We start from the raw sequence: 23,385 nt of genomic DNA, 5'->3' as shown, positions 1-23,385 counted from the left end.
ATTATTTTTTTCAGAAGCCTAGATAGCTCTACTAATTATGAATTTATTTTTATTGAAAATAATATAGAAATAAATACTGAAATTGGAATTCTGGAGTAATCATTTTGGGTGATGGATTTTTCAACTGTTGGAGGTTCATTCAACTATTATTATGAATACTAGAATTAAAAGTATTGATTCTGTAGTAATTACTCTTTAGGCACAGATTTACACGATATGAAATATCAGTGGTCATTGAATGCCAACAGTTCCTACTAAAACTGATTTTGTTTCTCTTTTTACCTTTTTCAAACTGCTAGAGAAGTTTTGGTTATAAAATTTGTGTGAATTTCATTTAGAAGTCTCTTTGCCACTGAGGGTTTCCAAACTACTGGCTAGTAAAATCAGCATAGCTGAATATGGCTGAGTTTGCAAACTATTTTCAAGAAGGCCCCTAAGTGAAATAAAAGAAGGAAAGTGAAAAACTCTTTTGCTTCTGTAATATTTATTTTAATAAATGCAGATAATCTTGTGCATATTTGTGTCATGCATGTGGAATTAAGAATGATTCATATGGATAAATCTAATCACAGTACCTTCATCAGACTTTTGGTTTTCATGAGAAATGATATTTGAACTGATATTTCACTTTAACAGAAATCATTTATATTAGAAAGTTCAGTGCTTTTAATGATTGTTTTCATTTTTATAAACAGGAATATGAACTTGTTATTTAAGAAAAGGTGTGCAGTTTCTTGCCTCTTTATCATAATTAGTTGTTTATTGTCAAGAACAGACTTAGTGACTGTCTTGCATTTTAGACCTTAATGGAAGTTTGAAGTCAAGTGTATTCAGTAAGACAAGGTGATGTGGATGTGATGAAAAGAAGCTACTAAAGGACAGTGGTCTTAATAAGGTTTGGAAGACAGGGGGACTTACGGGGACTTAATTGTTTCTGGAATTGTAGTTTATCTTCTGCTTGTAGCATTTTGATCTTTTTTGCCATATGTTTTAATTTCAGTTTAGTTGTGTATGACCTAAATGTACACAGCATTTATTTCAGAGTGATTTATAATAATATTTCTTTCACTTCCCTTTGGTTGGTTTGTTGTTGTGTTTTTTATATTAAATTCTAAAATGTGAATTTCTAAAAGCATGCACAGACATCCTTCAAACTGTATTGCTACAGCATAGCAATATACACAATGCTAGTAGAACTTAGATCAAAAAAAATTGGGACCTGAAGATAAATTATCACTGATTAACGCCCTCAGCTAGTGTGGTTCTCCCCTTGCTCTAATGAAGTTCCTCTGTTTAAATGTGAAATGTTCTTATCAAAAATCATTGACTTTTACTATTGTCTTTCTTAGATTTTTTTTGGACTGTAACTTTCACACATGTTTTGGAGTAGTGTGTTGCTGTAAGTTCAGGGAATTCATATAGTCATTTCTTGGCAGCATATTTAATTGAATTTTATTATCAGAAAAGCACCCACATACTTAGATAGACAGTAAGTATACGTACTTTAACATTGGCTATCTAAAAATGTACATTAAAATGTTTTGGTGATGATGAACGTAAATGTTGCACCTTTAAAGAGGAAAAAAGACAAAATAATTACTTTAAAAAGACTTTTAACAGAATAGTCACAGAGAGCAGCCTATTGTTACCAAAAAAAAAAAAGTTAGAATAAATTGAAGAGTAGAAAATAAACAAGACAGCTACTTTTAAAAAGCTCTTTGAAAGCGTTCTGTCTGAAAAATCCCTAATTCAATACCCTTTGTAACTAGAAATATGTTCACAAAATGTAGGTCTGCTTCAGCAAAAAACCGTATTTGCTTCTGGTCCTGCCACTTTCTATGATTTTAGCACTGTTTTTATGCTCTTTTGATAACATATCTGAAAGCACTTTCCCAAAATTTAAGTTTCATTTTTCACATGTTGTTGTTTGGGAAACCAAGGTACAGTGAACGTTGGGGCGGTCCCTAAGCAAACCAAGACATAACCTTCAGTGGTAGATTGGAGAGCTGTCTGTAAGGACAAGGCCATGATTTTCCCAGTGCAGCCTACTCTCCGCAGGGTGCTGCACAACACAATGTCACATCATGGGGAACACAGGTGACAGAATATGGAGAGCTGGGCAAAGAACTCCAGTCCAAACAGCATGCTCGGCCGTTTACCAACAATGCACTTTGATCTACAGTTTGGAAGATTCCCTAGACTTTGAAGGATGGCTTCTCAGCAGCCATACCCTACATACTCTGACACAGTAGCAGGGATCTGCAGGTAGATGGAAGGAAACCTGCTGGATACTTAACTCACTCCGCTGCCTCACCCGGCAGCTCTTTATACCTTTTATATCGCACCTCATAATGGAGCCTATATATAATTTTTCCTAACTAGCTCAGCTGACTAGAATAAGAGCTGTAAAATGCACTGATAGCGTAGAAAAAAAAAATAGTCTTCACATAAACCTTGATTTTCTTGAGAAAATAGTTACAATAATTTTATTGCTGGATATATCTGTATTCCAGGGCATTTAGAAACAAAGAAAGATCTAACATTTTTTATAATAATTAATACTGTCTCTTATGATACCTTTTAGGAAAACAAATGTATTGACACTTTTTAAATAGAACTTTTAAAGATCTCTCTTTTATATACGCCTCTGCAACTGGTTCTCTTGTATTAACCCACTACATCTTTTATATTGGTTGGCTGTGGTGCCAAATATGTGTAATGCTAATCCAGAAGATGAAGCTGACAATTATTTGATATATAGAAAAATATCAGAGGAAAAATGAACCATTAACATTTTCATGTGTGTGATTGCCTACAAGAATACTTTCTTTTTGCGTGAAGGATTGCACAGGGTTCTTTCTGTCTCTTCTTGCGGTCTTCCTATGATACACCAGTTGAGAGTGCTAGTCATGATTTTTCCAATCTTTGGAGCACAGGAAAGAGCACTAAGTGGTCCAGCAAATCCTTATGCCAATTTTTCTTTTGCTTTTGTATGAACTGTGTATATCTGCCTTGTTTCATACATATTTCCAGCTGACCTGGAAGGCATCAGCCAACATAAACAAGTTGAATTCCTCCCAGCAGCCTAACTGTGATCTCGTTATTAGAATGTAGTAAATAAAACTTGCAGTAACTATACAGTAATCTGGAAAAACAAAACAAAATAGAAAACTCAAAACTATACAACCGCCCAAGCAAATATTTACTCCATTCATCATAACAAAAGAAAAAGTTATTCTCATCCATCTTTCTTGCTATTTTACTCTGTGGCTGAACTATCCCCATTACAATAGAGACACACTGGATGGTTTCTCTAGGTGATGTAGGCTGTTTGCCAAGAGCAAGTTTTCTGTTCAGTTGATCTAATATTACTATATCACAACAGATCCAGATCTTGCTGCTGTATTTTACCGTTTTTCTTAGGATACGCTGGCTTAAAGGAGATTGACCTCTAAAAGGGACTAGCTGTTAATCAGCAGCTAAGTCTGCTCCAGGAAACAGGGCTTTTGCAATTTCTGTACAAATAGCACTCACATATTTCAAACTGCAGCCAGTTTGTCTAATACTTTGCAAGTATTGTGCACATACACATGCACACACACACATATATGCTTGACTAAATATATATCTAGTTGCATTACACATCATAAGTGTTTGCCTGAAATTGAGTAAGCCTAATTATTGCCAGGAAGAAAGAATATACTTTATGTGAATTTCATGGTCTCAGGATCTCACGGTTCTCACAACACTCCCCTCACACCTTTACAAAAATTGTCCCCAAATTACTTATGGAACCTTTCAACAATTTCAGTTCAGCTGAGAGTTTTTCTTGTTTGTTTTTACTTAGACTGTTGTCACTACATTCTCCATGTATGTGATGTGCACTGTTCTTTTTTATCAAGAACTTTAGTGAGATAAGAATTCCCCTATTGCAATTTGCTGATATTCTTTATTTTGAAATATTAGCGATTATGCTTATAATTTATCTATTAAAATAATATCATTTCCCTGATTTAATAATATAACTCAAGATATTTTAATTAGAAGTAAGTGTTTGCAAAGAACTAAGTACAAGTGCACTAAACGTGGGGTATAAATAATTTGTCTTTCCTAATTCTTTTTTGTGACAAAGAATCTTTTTCCATGCTAATTTTGTTCTGATGCAATTTTCTTGGTGTAATTTTGTTCTGTGCACATATGTAAATAACAGTATTCTGAAATATCACAGTTTGAAGGCCACAAGTTCAAGAATTATTACAATATGTGCTATTATTAACCATGTCTTATGATACAAAAATTGTTCCATGGTTGTTAGATTTAGTGCAATGGCTAGGTATATATAACTTGATTAAAAGATGTAACTTGATAAGAAGATTACCTTTACAGAAGCAGACATTAACTGGGATTTTTTTTTTGCTTCCATACACTACCACACGTTCTGGTACCGTAAAAGCATTTCTGCTGCTTCCTTGTACATTACTTAAATTAGAAGCCACTTGATGAAGGGATAAGAGTCCACCCTTCCAGCTCTGTATTTAGTAATGGCATTAGCAAGATGGAAATGAGTTCATCTTTATGGTATTCTCACTCTCTCTCTCTCTATGTGCGTGTGAATGTGTGTATGCATATGCCTGAATAGTATATACTATGTGTGCATACATATACATATGATATGTGCATAGAGATATAGGTATATATATTATTATTTACCCATAGGTACACACACATATGTACTATACAGTCTGTCCCTCTTTATGGCTTTAGATATTTGCTATGGTGGTATTGTCCTCTGCTCAAAGGAAACAGATAACAGAGTCCTCTGTTTCCTAAGGGAAGAGAAATTACCATTATTTGCAGTATTTATATAGGCTGCTGTCCTGCAATAGAGCTAACCAAATAAAATTAGAGGCAAATTGTTTTCAGTAATTTTAGCCTAAAGCCAGTATCCAGTTCCTGTTGTTCAACTTTTCCTGAATAATTAATTATAATCAGAAAAGACAAAGAAAAAACTCTTTGTCTACTTGTTCCGCTCAGTATCCAACAACCTCTCTTTCAGCCATGGCTTTGCTTAGCAAGCCTAATAACAATATTTTGTGCCTTGCCAAGATAGCATTTATCTACATCGAGAGGGAAAAAAGAAACTCAAATGCCAATATGGAACAACTTTATATGGTGATTCTTGTCAAAATAGTATTATGTACCCTGGAAGTGTGTTACTTGTTAGAATGCCTGTCACAAATACCTCAATACATGTCTTTGTGTATTGCCTCCTAATGATTCTTTCTCTCTCTGTAGGTTCATTTCTGAATCTATTCTGCCTCTTTTCTGAGCTCTTTTGCTGGAACGGAAAATGTTTCCATTTCTGCTTACTTACTATATAGGAAACTGCAGACTTTCTTAGAGTAGGTTTGATTGTTGCATTTAATTTCAGGAAGGCTTTAAATCTTGTGAGATGGCCTCACTTTTCAGTCAATCTCAGTTATAGTCATTTAATCATTCACCTCAGTGCAAACAGTCCATCAGGTCTTTAACAACAGAACAATGACACAAAAAAATGGAAATCCATATTACGAAAGAGGTCCTAAATCAACCCTTACTGATTAATTCCCCCTTTATTCACAAAGTCTAACTCATCCTGACTGAATCAATCAAAAAGCTATTACCTTCATACTTGCAAGTGTTGCTTTCAAAATCAATAAAAACTGAGTTCATTTTTAAGATGCAATATATTACCCCCCAAAAAGTTCCCATTTATTTGGGCTAGAGATTTATCAAAAACTGTTGTAGCTGGCAAAATCCTGTTTGTTGACCTGTATATTTTTGGGGTTTTGTAATTTTCAACTTTGTCCCCCCTCCCCTCTTTTTTTCCAGTTTCATTTACTGCTATAGCTGGATTACTATTAGTTCTGTGAATGTGTTTTTCTGTACATGAGAGAACTTCCTTTACGATTGATGATTTTACAGGAACTCTTTCTGCCCCATATGACATGTTTCCATTCTTGTTTTCCACAAAGCCACAGTAAAGGCGGTCAGATTTGAGGACTGCTGAGGAAAGACAGGATGCACCTGATGAAGTGAGGCGAAAGCATCTTTGCCAACAGGCTAGCCAACCTAGTGAGGAGAGATTTAAACTAGGAACTATGGGGGAGGGAGACTACAACTCACAGTTAAGTGTGAAAGCAGTGGACGGGGGTGGAAAGCAAAAGGTGCAGGGCAACTGGAATGAGAGACACCAAAGAAATGATAAAACAGGGCAAAAGGAGGCCTTTCTCAAAAATGTATGCAGCGTGAGAAACAAGCAGGAGGAACTACAACTTCACATGCAGAGGCAGAACTGTAACACTACTGGAACAACAGAGATGTGGTGGGACCTCTTGCCCAGCTGGAACCCTGTGATGCATGGTTATAGGCTCTTCAGGAAAGACAGGCAGGGAATGAATGGAGGCGATGGTGCCTTTTATGTGAAGGAGCAGGTTGAAAGTATGGAACTCCTGTATGCAGCAGATAACAGGCTGGCTGAGAGCTTGTGGTGATCCGGCGTTAGAGAAGAGGCCAGGCAGAGTGACATCACGGTGGGAAATTGTTATAGAGCACCCAATCAGGGCCAGGAAGCAGATAGATTCTTCTTTAAACAACTAGAGGAGGTCTGTCAGCTTCTGGCTCTTATGAGACACTTTAAACTCCCTGCCAGCTGCTGAAAGGGTAAGATGGTAAGACACAAACAGCAAAAAAGATTTCTACAGTGTGTCAGGGATAACTTCTCTGTACAGGTGTATGGAGCAACTAGGTGTGACTCAAAGCTGGATCTCACATTCACTAACAAGAATTGTTTGGGGATATGGTAATCAATGGTAGCCTTGTCTGCAGTCACCACGAAATAGTGGAGTTTAGTCTCCTGAAGGGAAGGAGAGTAGCAGAGTACAGACCCTGGACTTCAAGCAAGCAGATTTCTGCTTTTTATGGAAACTGTTAGGTGGGATCTCATGGGAGGCAACTGTGAAGGGCAAAGAAGCTCAGGACAGCTGGCAGGTGTTTAAGGAAGGATCCTCTTGGCACAAAAATGGTTCATAATGATATTCAGGAAAACAAGTAGACACATTAAGAGACTGGTTTAGCTCTACAGGGGACTCATGACAGAGCTCCAATGCAGAAAGATAGCATACAGGGGGTGGGAAAAAGGAAAAGCTAAAAGGAGGAATTATTCAGAAACATTTGCTTGGGCATGTAGGGATGGTGTTAGGAAAGCCAAAGCTCAGCTGGAGTTGAGACTTGAAAGGGATGTGAAGGACAACAGGAAAAGTTTCTACCACTACATCAGTAGTAAAAGGCTGAGCAAGGAAAATATGAGACCAGTGCTGAACGGGGAAGGTGATTTAGTGGCAGCGGACACAGGTAAGACAGAGCTACTCAGTGCCTTCTCTGCCTTAACTTTTATTAAAAAGGTCTGCCAGGTGTTCCAGAAGGAGCACTGCCAGCAGAGGATGAGGACTGGCATTACTTGAGAGAGCTTGATACATACACATCCATGGGACCTGATGGGCTGCACGCAAGGGGGTTGAGAGATGTCCCTGATGTCCTTGCAGGGCTGCTCTCTATCATCTTTGGACAGTTGTAGAGGTCAGGGCAGGTACAAAATGACTGGGGGAAAAAAAAAAGGCCAAAAGCTCAACTCAACTACAGGAACTACAGGTTAGTCAACTTCACTTCGGTCCCTCGGAAGATTAGGGACAAAGTCATCTTTACCAAGGGTAAACCGTGCCTGAACAACCTGATTGCCTTATATGATAAATAACTGGGTATGAGGAGAAAGAGAGCAGTGGATGTCATTTATCTTGACTGTACCAAGGCTTTTAACACTGTCCCCCACAATACTATTTTATCCAAGTTAGGGCAACACAGTCTGGATGAGGACATGAGTAAAAAACTGGTCAGATACTAAAAGATATTAGATAGGCTTCATAGTGATTGAGCTGAGCTGAAATGAAAAAAAATCAAAAAATACTTGAAATGAAAAAAAATGAAACAAAATGTTTAGATGTTACACTTATATGCAGCCACAATTATACGTTTGCAATTTTTTGCAAAAAAATGCTACTTTTTTTCCTCCAAAGCTAATGACAAAAATACTCACAAAATGGAAGAACTTTCTGCTGAGGAGAAGCTTTATATTTTTATTGGTTTTAATCTAAGTTCAGGATCCTAATTATTTTATCCTTAACTTACTAGTCACATTTTAAAACATCCACAAATCTAGTCCCTTGGCATCTATGCCACTAATTCTGAAAACAGATATGTCTTTTATTTACCTGCCTTATCATATCTGTGTCATTCCCTACATGTATCCTCATGTACAATATTCTCCATATAATGGAGAACATTCTTATGACATATGGTAACGCTGGACTGCAGAGAGTCAAGGTAGTGGTTGCTATTGTCTCCACTGAAAAAATCAGATGAAAATTAATTTGGTAGTTCAATAGCAACAGAATTCATTATAAAACAGAGAAGGATTTGACCAGTTTGAGGTGAAAAATATGTTGATTTTAGAAATGTTCCAGTTTGTCCCTATAGTGAGTCTGACCTATAGTCTTTAATTCTATAGTGTATTAGAGCATTTCTCAAGCGAGATACTGTAATGTAGACGTCTGTGTCCTAAATTCGTGTGTATATGTGGCATAGCATATTATGTGATGTCATATGTACGATTATGAGCTATTATGATTTCATGAAGAATTAGGATTAAATTTTTTACATCATTTAAACTTAATATTCTGCAACTTTATTATTGCTTTAGCATTAATATATTTTCCTTATTTATTATGATTCTTTAAAAGGAAAAGGCTAATATTAAAAGTAAAACCCGGGATATTTTCCATTATCTTACTGCTGGATTTACTAACAGAGTTTAGAAATACCCTCAAGTCCCAGAGATAATTTTTTTCAAGTGTATTCTTTTCTCTCAGAGTAATAGCGAAAGTAACGCTTTATTCTTACATTTTTTCAAGAGTATATGGGGACAAGTAACCCAGAGGAGAGGGTGAGAAGAGGCTATGGTAAGCATCATCTCATTGCTAGCCTCATGTATTCTCGCTGTTAGGCTAAGATAAGGTGTTATAGACTAGTTTCTTCTTCCACTGAATACATATATGGAGTATAGGCCATATCCTCATAGGCCTATACTGCACTTAAAGTTGGAATACTCTAGAGTACTTTAGCCTCATGATATGTGATTATTTAGCAAAACTGTTTTCTGCCTTATATTATGGAAATAGTTTATTTTTAGGGTAAAGCTAATCTGGACTTTTCAGGGAATGCATTTACATTTTCTCTTTACATACTGTGCACACTTCAGATCTCTAGTTATATTGCTTACAAACGGCCAGAAAGTGTCAGTTTCAAATAAAATGAAATTCCTCTCCCCAGGATGTAAATAGATCATTTCTGCTGCATTCGTAGGCCTTTCTAGTTTGAAAAACAAGAAATACAGTTGAGCATCCAAAATTAGTTTTCCTGCAGTGCTCTATGAAATGAAACCACAATTAATGGATCCTACACATTTAAAAAAAAAAAAAATCTCTCAGTGAGGGTGGTAGGGGATTTCAATGTATGTTTTTATATGAAAAACCTCAAGTTATGGAAACTATGGGACTTTTAATTTGATTTGATTAAAGGCTGTCACTTCTCAAGTGAAGAACTGCAGATGCTTTTGAGTAATACAAACTGTATTCGTCTTGTTACCACTTAAATAAAATTAAGAAGTGAATAGCATGCTTTAAGAGTGTACTAACTCTCTCAGGTCTCAAGCAGGGGGAACAGTATGGAATGCACTAATAGTTTCTACTGCTTGTACATTCATGCAGGCACTGAGATTTTCACAAAGACATCAAAAAGGCTGGAAAGCAAAAATCTGTATCTTTTGACCAGTTCTAAAAGAAGATGTTTAGAAGTCATTCCATTTAATGCCAGTAAAAATTCTTTTGCAGTTGATTGTTAATATTTCTTTTAACTGGAAGTTTGAAATGCATGGCCTTATCAAAGTTTTAGAATCACTGGGTGCAATTGTATGGACCTTGTATCTTCTTATTTTTCTTTCTTTACAAAAAACGAGCAAAAAGCATACAATGAAAGTATAATTCTGACTGTTGTCTTTATTCCTTAGGCAGCCACTGGATTATTTTTTTTCTATTTCTACCCTCATGGAATCTTAGGACTCTCAAATTTGTTTAGAAAAGAAAATAGCTGCTTTCTAGTATTCAGGACCTATTATTCTTGAACCTTCCTGTGGGTTTATCTGGAATGACTGAAGAAGAGAGAGTACCACAAATGTGTTCTGCTTTCTTAAATGCTACCATATATTTCTTTCTCTAGGTATATGTAAATATAAGTATACATACAGGTAGGTATATGTATCTATATCTCTCTCTGTATATGCACCTCCAAATACCTTATCAAAATTCTCTTTTTCCATATTTGAAATAGCAAAAATTTATGTCTCTAGCATGTTAAAGCAGTAAACCATAGCAGAATTTATGGTATTATCAACATTATTATTAGCCTGTAAGGACCTGTTTCTACACTGAGCCTTCTTCCAGGACAGTAATCCTATAAAGCTAAAATGTGAAGGCCTTACTTAATTCTCAGTCAATAAAACTTTCATTAAAATCAGTTGGAGTCTGCCTAGTACAAACTGATAAGAACCTAAGAATTTTTCAACCTCTGATAAGGGTATTTGCAAGATCAGAGGTTTGTGCAAATAGATGCAAAGTTAATTCCCTATTGATTGGCTTGTGCAATGAAGGTATGTATGAAAGAACACTTGTTTTTTTTTCCCTTTTTATTTTCACTTTCATTTTGTATTATCAGTTGTAACTGTATTTCCAAAAAAAGAACATTTATTTTTCAGTCAATATGTCCAAATACATATGAATCACAGAAGCACTGCCAGAAGTATACAAGCTTGCTGTCTTCTGCATCCAAATGATTTTATATAACTTATGGTATACAGAAACCATGTAGAGGAGAAACAAAGCTGTAACCTGGGAACAAGCATATGTGCTATTGATGACACAGCTCATTGTGGTGTTAAAGGAGAAAGTGACAGAAATATATACCAGATGTTCCTTTGCTCTATAAGGGGACAAATGAATCCCATGTTATAGCAATTAGTCTGTCACCTAGCTGCACTCCTGAATAGAATTGATGAGCAAGACCATACCTTCTACGTTTTAGAAACACTTTAGGAAACCGTTACTCAGGTAAACAAAACTATCTATTCTTTCTACTGAGTGAAAAGCATGTCTGATTTCCAAATTCCAGGCGGCTCAAAAGATAGATTTTTTTTTTATGTAGCTTTGCTTAGGCATCTGTGTATTTTCTACTGAATAGTTTCCTTCCTGCATGTAGTATGGTAGATTTGTAAAGTTATCAGTATTATTATTGCTTTGCAATTCTTCACATTCAAATTAAAAAAGAAAAGAAGAAAAGAAGAAAGTGAGGAAAAAAGGCATATTTTAGACAGAATTTTGCTTTTTTCACAAAGTCAGTGGTATTGTGCGGTGTGATGATGCTAAGCATGGGGTAGCGCTTTATTGGAAGGGGTTCTGGGAATCGTTTGCAGCACGGGGTGATAAAAGAGGCTGGGCTAGCAGAGCATTTGTGGCATACTGGAAATGAGGGACTGTGGGTAAAGTACTGGGTAATACGTGGCCCAGAAAACAAGTATTTAAAAACCTTATTAATTTTCTCAGAAAGAAGGTAAAAAATAAAGAAAAGGAAACAATCCTTCTGCCTTAAACTATGGGAAAAACAAGCAGGAAGTACTTTACCATTTGCTTTCCAAAAATGAAAATATTTGAAGGTTTTTATTTTTTAAAATCTTTTAGCTCAGTAAGATTCATGAAGCATTACAACCTCTGTACACTCCAGTTTACTGATGTTTCCCGAAGGAGCCTCTATCAGATGGCAGAATTTATAATCTTCCTTTGCAAGTCACCATTTCAATGAAATGTTGTTATTTCAAAAACACCTTGCTTGAGTTGATGCCTGATGCAGTACCTTTCCATATTGTTTCAAGTATATATAAAAAATTTGGGCTATCACATAATGGGTCAATACAGATACTCCATATGTTTACTATGCTTTAAAGAGAAAATATCTCCCAGATTCAGTGCAAAATTTCTCTATGAGAACTTTTTTCTTATTAAGAATATTTGCCAATAGGCTTCTGAAAAATTTGTTACCAAGAAGTATTTTTCTCTGAGAAATATTTTCTCTGTAGGGAATTTTCCAGATGCTCCTAACTGTTCTTACTTATTCCTAACAAACCAGACTTTAGACTACAGATCTCTCAGATTTCTATAGTGATATATAACCCCACACTGAATTACTTAATAAAAGTGGTTTTTTAACAAATTCAACAGAAAACTGTCTAGCAAATTATGTTTTCCACATGGCCCCCAAGACTACATATCATGCCAATGGAGAAAATTTTTTTTTTCCATTTTTTCCATACTTCCAAATCAAAAGCATTTTTGGTGAGCTCTCCATAGCCTTCATGGATCAATTAAAAAGATTTTTTTGACAGTCATTGGAGACTCCTAGTCAAAGTAAAGTTTAGCCAGAACTTTGGAGGATACATTTAGCAAATGTTTATGCTTTTTAACTCTACACATGATACATCTTCAGCTAACATTGTACAAAATCTCAGCTATCTGGTTTTACTGTCAGAAGGTGGGGAAGGACAATTATGAGAAACAAGTAGCTCTCTGTCTCTTTGAAAGGGTCACATCTAGGGCAAATGAAACACATTCCTGCGACAAAAGCACTGAAATAGAGCAAACTCCTGCAGAATCTGAATTTCAAACTCATCAGGCACAGATTTACTGATGCTGTTGCCCCTCCCTTACCATTAGCACACATTGGTGTGGTTCTCTCTCCTGCTACACTGGACTTGGTCATGCCTTTTCCTAGATGCTGGTAACATCACCTGGCAAGTGTTCAGAAATTCATGTATAGGTCTAGATTTTCCACTGTCCCTCTCAAATGATATTGCTCCAGTGAGGATGGCAGTTTTTCTCCCCTATCCACAAGATATTGTACAGAAGTTTTCCCCAAGGGAAGGAAACTGCAGGCCTCACAGCCACTTCTCCATTTATTCCAAGGTTCATTGTGTAGCAATGAGCAGAGCATTCGCTACAAGTTTGGCTGTGTCATAGAGGCATCTGCGGTCACGTGCATTCATACTCGAGGCAGCAGCAATACAGGTAGAGCTTAACACACATTTTGAAGGCAGCTTTTTATTTGTAAATAGAAATGTAGTATTTGATGGAGTTATTCATGCTTATTCATGGAAGTTACCTATTAAACTCAAATGATAGGATTTTTCTACACTTCCTAAAAGCCTTTTGTTCTCAGACGTTGCATTTCATTGCAATTTAGTCAAGGCAAAGCTCTAAGTGGCCTTCTGCTGGATTCTAAGAGGTAGAAATAAACATTAGAGACTTCACTATCATTATTGCCATGCTTTTTTTTCCTTGCCTTTGTGACTAATTCTGAGAAAAAAAGGAAGGAATTGCCTAGATGAAATGAAATTTATATTCTAAGCGTTATGATACTGAATTGAGGGTACTCAAGATTATTAGTCTTTTTCAGTGGCAGTTTGATCATATGGAACAGGAATGGCTGGCTGCTACCATTTAGTGGAGTTAAGCACATGTCTGTCTCCTACCTCTTGATCAGAAATGGCTTGAGGTGCTTACCTTCAAGAACCACTGTTTAAGTGTGTTTATCTACCCGAAGATTTTTCAGAGGATGGAGAGAGAGAAAGAAGGACAGAGGGGTGGGGATTCGGGTGGAGGGTTATCACTGATGATTGAACTTTCTTGGCTAAGCCAACTCCTATTTATAACTCAGGTCAAGAATGCTTCTGGATGTTTCTGGAAGATAACACTGCTCTTTCGTAAATCAAAACAAGAACATTTTAATACATTTGTGTGTGTGTGTGTGCGTATCTATACTTTTTATGTGGGAATCTTTACTGGCTTTAGGTGAGTATTTATGTAAGCTTGAAAACTTTGTAATGATTTTCACGCCAAAAAAGAATACTTTTTCATATTTATCTTGCACACTGTTCCACCTCCCAGTCTCTTATACTTCTAGTTCTTTGTCTTTTCCAGTTTCTTGTTTATTATGACTGTCTTATACCTCCCACTATATTTTTTTAGTCAAGATTTTGCCATACGTAGAGAGAATATAGAAGGTGATATGATGACAGCATACAGAGTTAAGCATTCAGGTCAGCTGCGTAAAGAAAAATAGGGTAAAAATTAGAGCTGTTTTAGAGAACTATGCTGTCCTCATATTAGTGTGTCTGCTATTACAGTGGAAAATTTTAATTTCAGAAAAAAATTAGAGACAGAGCATATTAAATTTATTTTCATGCTGGGGGTCTTTTGAAAGACAGTACTGTAGTGGAGATAATTCTGAGAGGAATTAAATGGAGGTTCCTATTAAGTAGGGTAAATGCCATCATCAGTTCCATCCTATCTTGATAGTGCACTGGTTAACTTTAGTTTATAAAATACTTTGTGCTGACATAGGTTAGTGATCCCGCCTCAACAGAGACTGCTTATTGCTTTGCAAACCTTTCATATACTTCAGGTAGCATTACTCTAATGATAATATACTGGTGTCCATTATCAACTTTATACCGTCATCCCTAAAATAGATTTGCATTTATGTCAAGAGTCAACAAAGTTTTGGTCACATTTTATTTAAGGAATGAGTTTTGGCCATAAAATGGCATTGGAGACTCCTATGTATAATAATGTCTGAGTATCTCAGCTCCTGTTATAAGCCTGTACACAAGAATTATGACATATGCCAAAACTAGATATGTTCTCAGATAGTGATATGTTTGTACCAATGAACTAGCAGAAGCAAAAACATACATTTGGTTTGTCCATAAGGGTTTTTAGCCAAACTAAATGAATCAGAGTTTTAATTCATTTGAGTTCAAATTCATTTAGACCTGTCATATTGAACAAAAGAAAAACGTCAACCATAAAGGAGCATTCAGGCATGATATTAAACAGCTGAACTTGTCAAAATAATCAGCATGTAGTTATGAAGCCGCATTCAGTACATCACTGCTTTACAGTTATTGCTATTGTGTTTGATTTTTATATGCTTTAGACAAATTGATGTAGGCTGTTTTGTTTTGTTTTACCTTTAGTTGTACAATCATCATGAATTGCAACCTTTACTTAGACAGGCCCATTATGTTAGGGTATTGTTAATTGTATGAAATGTCTCCTGTTTTAATAATTTCCCTTTTTCTCCCATAGGCATACTGGTCGAAGGATGCCCTTTTGTTATTTTTTGACGGCTAAGGCCAGTAGATAACATCTTTATAACCATTTTTTTCTGAGCTTTGGACTTGTTTGTCGTACAGCTGTATTTCTTTGTTGAATTTTCCAATAAACTAAAATGGACGTGTCCTCTAAGTGCATGTGCAACTCAAAATGAACACAGTATTCTATGTAGCTCAGTTCTAGGTTTTTTATTACTATTCTTTTTTGATCTTAGTGCTTTGCTAAAACCTTAACATTAGAGTTTTCCTTTAAGTACCATTCTGAGAATTGCATAAACAGATAAATATTAATAGTAGAGTGCTTCAGGAATGGTGAAACTTCAGTTCCAGGCCATGTATTTTCCTGCCAATACTGTTTACAGTATGTTGTGCTCTGCCTCATCAGAAGAAAGGAGGATATCTTATGTAATATTAATCAGCAGCCCATTTATAGATAGGAAGTTCATAATCTTTGAATATTAATTGGAATCATTCTAAAGGAAAAGTTACAAAGCAGACAAATAGAGAAGATTCCTTCCTGAGCGTGTTGAATAACACATTATTTTTTGGACTATAAATTATTCACATAGAATTGCTGCTTAGAAGCCAGGAATCTTTTATCTTTCAGTCCTTGTTTTAAACCTAATCCACAAAATGACATCTAACTTCACATTTCCCCCGGAGCTTGACAGTCATGAAAGCACAGCCATTTTTAGGCAGATGTTTGCAGTTGATAAGATGCATTACAGCATGGACCATTAGCCGAACTGTTGTGTAAGTCGTTCAAAGATTCAGGTTGTTTAACAAATTGATATCTATGCAGAAAACAAAAGACAGAGAAGGTCTATGGAATGCTGCAGTAGTTCTTATTGACAGTCTCAGAGAACAACAAGAAGTGGTACACTGGGCAGAGTAGGAAAAGAATGACAATGGAGTATGTGTCAAACTAAGCTTGAAACTGAAAGAAATAGATCATATATTAGAGTAATATATCCCTCACTACAATTCCCAAACACGCTGAAGCCAATATTTTTCTGCCCAGTCTCGTCTATTGCTGTCATATTTAAATGAATCAAAGCATAACCTAAGCTTTGTAGGGAAGCCTGTCCTGAAACTATCATGTGATGCTTGTACGTGTGTTACACGTAGTTCACAACCGCCCAGGAAGAACTGCATGACTCAAAAAAAAAAAAAAAAAAAAGCCTTAAATATGACTATTACAAGTGGAAGATTGAATAAAGATAATTAAAGAAAGAACAGAATGGAGGAGAAAGATGGAGAATAGAGGGAAACGTATAAAAAGATTAACAGATGTGAAAAAGACTCAGTAAAAGGTAGATAAAAAGTGTGACAAGATCTAAAGAAAAGAATAAGGGAAATATGAGGTAAAAGCTAGTAAATATTTAATGAGATAAATAGACAAGAAGAAACAACACTGCAAAAAATGGAAGGTACTATATGCCTCAGAAAGAAAGAAAGCGATGGGGCTCAAAAAGAAATTGTCAGGAGAGGAAGGAAACAAAACAAAGGAATAGATAATAGGTTTGTGTGTGTGCATGTGTCTAAGGAGATGAGAAGTTTTCTAGTAAAACACAGGCTGTGCATATGTGTATATACATATCACTTCATGCCCTCAACTGTGACTGTATATAGTTTTAAGTTTCTAATGTCCTTATGCATGTGGCTGGCAGATCTCAAAGATAAATTTGTTCTGCCAAATGTTTTGCCAGATCAAGTTCTCCTCCTATAGTGATATTTTTATATTAGCAATGTTATTGAAAAGTATATTTTAAAGTATAGTTCCAAGATGACACATGTATATATAAACATATTTTCAGTAGGAATCTGCCCTGTGCAGAATGTGACTGGTTAGAAAATTAAAAAATAGCAGAATTTGGACAGAGGAACAAATGGGAATTATTTCCTTGCAATTGTAGATCAGTGAGGTCATGGTGGTAGTCATTCAAAGCTCAGCAAAATCAATCTGAAGCTTCCTGTTTATTCCTCTGGGCTTTGGATTGGAGACTGCGTCTGTTAAATAATATATGTTAGCTCTGGACTTACTCTTATCTTTTATCATTGTATAGTTTTGCTTCCTTGTCTTTTTGCTACTAGAATCCATTATAATAGATAAGGGTATAGATGTATTACCTTATGTTGGTTAAACATTCTTTAATGCTGACAACATTCATTAAAAACACTGTAAATTTTACTACTGCTTTCCATGGGAGCAGAACTAGACCCCTTATGCTAGTACTAGGAAGACTTTTTTTACTGTAAAAGAAAAATATTAAAAAATGATATATGTTTAGCAGGTTGCTTTGTTATTACTTAGATGCAAGAGAAATACTAACTCTGCAAGAGTGCAAACATTAGGGGTAATGCACAGGCAGGTGTGGGGCTAAGGACAAGAGTTCAGTTCAGGGTTGTAGAACAGCAAAAGTTTTTTTTTTTTTTTCCCTTGTCTTTTCAAGTGTGGACTACTCCTACCGGTGCAAATGCATAACTTTCACAAAAACGTATGATCTCTTCCTCCTCATGCTGTTCTTATTCTACATGACATGCCAAAGCTCCTTTAGGCTGCCTTCTGGCTGGCTGCCTGCCTCAGTATCTTTTCTGAGGGAATTCTTCCTCAGTTAAAAACGATAGTCACATTTTATACCCTTCATATTGCTGCAGTTCATTTACCCTGCATAAAAGTTTATCAGTCAAGCACCTAGTTAAAGATGCGTGCTGTGTTTGCTGATTCTCTCCTAGCTCCCAGATTTCTCTGAATGTCTTTCCTGGCTTTCACTGATGTCAAAGGCAAAACTCCTATTAACCTTAGTCATGCAACACTCAGTTCTAAATAAGCAAATTAATGAATAATTAAGTGGTTGGGGAAGATTCCTATACATTTTAAAAGATTTTTAATATAATTTGCTGTTTTAAAGTAGTTTGCTAGCTCAAATAGCTCTCAAATAAGCGATCGTGTTAGACAGCTAATCTTTACAGCAAGCATCTTAAGGAAGTGTACACATGAATTTTTTGTCTAAAATATCATACTTCTGGAACTTTTCAAAAGAAGAAAATGAAGCAGCAGCATCAGATGCAGAGTAATGTAGCTGTGAAAACAATTCATAAAAGCTGCCTTTCACTCTATAATATATAGGCCTATGTGACTGCATTAATTTTATTTGTATTAAAAAAACTTCCATAAGTTTTAGTATATTTTCCTAAAGATTTCAAGATCAGTGACTGAGCATCTCATTGTGTAACTGACAGGGGCTGTACACTAGAGGCTATAAATCAAGAATTAATTGTCATTTTGCAAGCAAATGAGATAACAGTCAGGCTTGCACAAAAATTACACTGTCTTAAAAAAATAAATGATTCCTTGGAAAGCATAAATGAACAGATAATCAGGCAGCTAGACATTAGTGTGAAGAAATAAGCTCCTTGAAATATCTCTGCACACCCAAAGAGAATTTTAATAAGATATTTCTAGGTTCAGTAACAGAAAATCAACCACCAAAAGAATATTATCTGCCAGGGTGATCATCTTAGTCCTGATCGTATCTAGAGAAAAGCTGTGGATATTTTTCACAGCTTCTCTGGTCTCCTCTTTTAAAAATAGAATTGAAAAGAGAATATGTCCCTTAGCTATACTAGAGCAAGACTATTTACTAGTTTCTATTCATTGGAATTTTTATTACTCTAGCAAAGGAGGTACTGGCAAAAAATCATAAGCATTGCTAGTAGTAGGAAAATGGATGTTCCAGAAGAAAGTTAGAAACGTTTGAAAGAAGGTTAACTGTAGGTAAAATTTGCTTCGGTTAACATCGACAGTGTATGTCATGTAAACTAGCTTAGAAATCAGTATGACTCCATGATTATAGGAGCTATTATGGGCCAGAGTAAGCCTCATTGGTCTGGGAAATATAAACTTTTCCCTTATTAGATATAGTTTTAAGAAAACCCTCTGTACAGATAGTTGACTGAAACAATAGCAGCCTTTCCTTCAAACCCAGGATGTTGTCACCATTCAAAATAAAGGTATAGGCTTGCACTTGTGGAGGAGAATTTTCATTGATCATTGTTTTATGAAACTTAATATTTCCCATGAAAAAACAAAAGGACTGCAGAAAAGGAGAGAAAAGTTAGTAATACAGAGAAAGCTAAAGAAGAACGATTTTGGACCAAGAGTTCACTGAAAGAGATTTGATACCAAATAGAGAGACTGTCTCCTTTCAGTCCTGTTGCATCCAGAGCTCTGTAAATTGTTTGTAAATAAACAGGTTTGCACAGGAACTGTTTGACCTTACACAGTCCCAAACTTTGGCTAATCAGATCAAAAAGGAGAATACTGATGATAACAGTAAGATTCAGTTTCTACAGAGACAGTGCATGAGCTTGTATGTTCCTAATTCATGATGAAACAGAAAAAGGAGATGCTCATAGAATTCGTGTAAAAGTTCCATAAAATCTAAAATAAGACTCAAAGTGAGCTGGAGGCCCTACAAAAGGAATTAAAATAGGATCTGGATATTTTCCAGGAAGAAGAAAATGACTCCAGACAAACTCATGCTCCTCATGTTGGTCCAATTTAAGATCAACATCTCTCTGCTCTATCTTTTTCCAGAAGTTATCACACTGAAACAAGAGTTGTCAGAAGCAAATGTTCCAGCTACTGACAGTTTATGGCCTGCTATATGTATTTAAAGTAAAATCAATGCCATAAGAAATGAATATGCCGGGCTGTGAATGGCTGAGGAGCCAGCACATACTCTCCATCTGTCCGTAAGTTAGGAATGGTAATCTCTTTACAAGAATAGTTTGGAACTGGAAAGAAGCTAACCCAATCTGATAAATCAAAGCTGTTTGAGGATTATAGTAGATCACTTAACAGTCAGAGATGAAATCTTTGTGGAGGTAGCAGTTATGAAATTCCAGATGCTTATGGACATTCCAGCTGCAACAATTTTGGTATAAAATAACAAGAAAACTGATGAGTTTAGGAATATCTAAACTGCCATGAATCAGAACATTTTCCATAAAGTAAAGGAAGCTAGGAAAGTAGTGGCATTTGTAGCAGGGACTTACAGAACTGAGAAATCACCCAGAAATGAAATCCTTGGGTCAAAGGAAGGCCGGTTTTAGGATGAGAAGTTGAGTCAGATAGAAGATTTGGGTAAGGTGGACTATTTACAGCAATTTGTTATCTTCGTAGTCCCAGAAAGACATTGGCCTAATCCCCTAACTTTTGAGAGAGAAAAAAAATCACATACTTGGAAAGTGTCATGGATAAAAACAAAACTGATAAAATGAAGGTTTCATGTTCCATAAAGCAAGTTTTTTGTGTTGTAGACATTACCCTGAAAAAACCGACTGAACTATCTTGTTCACACAAAGGTTCTTGAGGGCTGGCCTTAGCGGTAAAGACTGAAGCAAAGGTGCAATTCAGTATCTCTGCCTTCTCTGTATCCTTCATCACCAGGGCCCCTGCCCCATTCAGTAGCAGACCCACATTTTCCCTAGTCTTCCTTTTCTTACTGATGTATTTGAAGAAACCCTTCTTGTTGTCCTTGACATCCTTTGCCAGATTTAACTCCAAATGTGCTTGGCCTTTCTTGCTGCATCCCTGCATATTCTGGCAACGTTCCTATGTTCCTCCCAAATGGCCCTGTTCCTGCTTCCACCTTCTGTACACAAATAGTAGTAGATGGTAGTATTTTCACAAATCGTTCAGGATACAGACAAACTGTCTGGAACCAACAGTGGGACTTACCTCCAGATTTGGATATCAAAATGTGGGTATCTACACTGCAGATGTCTACACTGAAGCTTGTGTTGTAGTCAGTGGAGATCTAGTCAGTGCAGTCAGTGTAATCTACAAAACAGGTCATCCTATCCTAAAGCAGATACCCACATTTACTCAGTGAAATAACTTTCTTAACTGCAATGGGCAGGATTGAGTTACCTGAAAATACATACCAACTGATGCTTCAAATGCCCTTTTTATGTGATATCTGTATGGAGCTGATATACCTTGTAGATGGAGAACCTATAAGAGATTCTCATCCTTTTGTAGTGACAGCTGGAGCCTGTATAACCTAGAGCACCTAAAAGAGCAGTAGACACTGAAGTTTAGGCCTTGAGTGGATCTTAAGTGAGCCCTATGTCCCTAGAGTTCAATTCAGTTTACTGCATGTGGTCTTGTGCCATTTGAAATGCCTAGCATCTAGCTACAACAACAGAAGTTCATGGGTCTGTGACGTGCAACATATAGCACGTCTGCCAGGTCTGTGCAGATGTCTTCATATCCTAGGGCATCCTTGGATGTCCTAGGGCATCTCAGAAACTCATTTACTTTGTCAGTAACTTCCATTGTAAGAGTGGGTGGTGCTATCATTTATTGCAATTTAGCAATAAATAAATAAATAAATTCAATGTCGCATAACTTAGTTCATTTTATATTCGTTTCACAAGAGCTAACCATGACATTTATGTTAAATTTCTATTTCTTCCCATATTTTCTTAAATATAGTCTTAGTGCTTCTATCTGGGTAATGCTGAACATTCAAATCTAATCCAAATACACCCCCATTAGAATGTATAGAAAAATATATAGCTTATTTTATTCATATCGATAGAAATATATCTGCTTACATTTTAAAAATTGAGTTTCTAAATTCTTTGCAGACTCTGCCTCTGTTTTTACAAGATCAAATACTGAATTAGAAAAAAATTCTAAAATCTAATTTTAGTGCAATTTTTACTGAAATCCAGCTTTTGTATAAAAAAATACAGCTTCAGAGGTCCCAAAGTCAAAATACTCTCCTATTCATTCCAATTCCATTTTCCATTCGGAACAGTGAGGCACAGAGCTAGTAATTAGAAGACTCAAATATATACAACTAGAAATAAAACTGACTAGTTTATTTTCGATGTCAGAAATAAGTGAATCACAAATCGCATTAACATTGAAAAAATGAATAACGCTTCTGAAATTCTTTAAGTTTTAATAATCTGAAGTGTCTATTATTATACACATTATTATACTGTTTTAATTTTTATGTTAGATTTTGTAAAATCTAATAATGAATTTTTATTTTCTATGTTTCTGATAGATGTTTGGGGGAGCATATTAAGTTAGTCTTATTTCACTGTTTTTAAAAATAGAAGTTGAATACTCTAAGTACCACTAAAATTTAGATGTTTAAAGTCACAAAACTTTTTAAAAACCTCTAAATGAAAATTTGCTCTAGTTTTTTATACCTTTCACTTAGAAGAAATTTTTTCTCAATTTTCCCAAACTTCCCAGCTGTTAATGCGTAACAGCCACCTCATTTAGTGTGTACATTATCACTGACAATAGCTAAATAGCTAAGGAAATACTTCTCTATGTTCCAAACCATACTGCACAGAGTAAAGCTAATTGAAATACCTGGTTTACTTAACTGAATAGTTACCACTGTAAAGACTTACAATTTTGATTGTGACATGAGTTTGTCTTGTCTTTTGTTATGACTGCTTAATTGACTGTAATGACTATTTCTGCATCCTAAATACATTATTTTCATACTAAGAGAATGCTCGGACTAAATGGAGGCAAATATGAGTATTATCATTGACCCTGGTTTCCAAGGCTATGTCTAAATAACAGCACTTAGAAAGTATTTCAGTTTCATACATCAAAGTATATGCTGGGAGTGTAACCTGAATACAAGACAGTCTCTTTGTCTCCTAGCCCGATTCCACAGCAGTACTTTATAATGAAAGAACTGTGCTGTGTTCCAAAATCTTCTGGTTTAGATGATTAGGGAGGAGAGAGGAAAAGAATGAAAGGACCCTGTAAATCTGGGTGTGCCATGTAAATTAACCTACTTCACAATTTAAATGCTCACTGAAGGGTTGATTCACCTGCTCATGCACAGGCTTCTGAGATGACTTAGAATATCTCAGACACCTGCATGTGGCTGGCAGACATGACATAGGACCTATGGGTTTTATACAGAAGCAACAGCTGGGGCCCAGGCAGGATACACTTTGCCATC

At 35.9% G+C, this 23,385-nt stretch overlaps 1 protein-coding gene across 13 annotated transcripts in view; it reads left to right on the top strand.

Annotated features, from left to right (window-relative positions):
- The window catches only part of GPC5 (glypican 5), a 742,566-nt gene that overhangs the window by 295,201 nt on the left and 423,980 nt on the right, over positions 1–23,385 (top strand). The window contains exon 8 of one of the 13 annotated variants that reach the window (XR_011138140.1): positions 15,345–15,362. The exons of the other annotated variants lie outside the window; for them this stretch is intronic. The gene's annotated coding sequence lies outside the window, so the exon portion shown is untranslated. Of the gene's footprint in view, positions 1–15,344; positions 15,363–23,385 lie in introns of those variants that run through there. 13 annotated transcript variants of the gene reach the window in all.

Source organism: Struthio camelus, chromosome 1, assembly GCF_040807025.1.
Source record: "Struthio camelus isolate bStrCam1 chromosome 1, bStrCam1.hap1, whole genome shotgun sequence".
Classification (NCBI taxonomy): domain Eukaryota; kingdom Metazoa; phylum Chordata; class Aves; order Struthioniformes; family Struthionidae; genus Struthio; species Struthio camelus.
The sequence above is the reverse complement of the archived record's forward strand: the minus strand, read 5'-3'. Positions and strand labels throughout refer to the sequence as shown.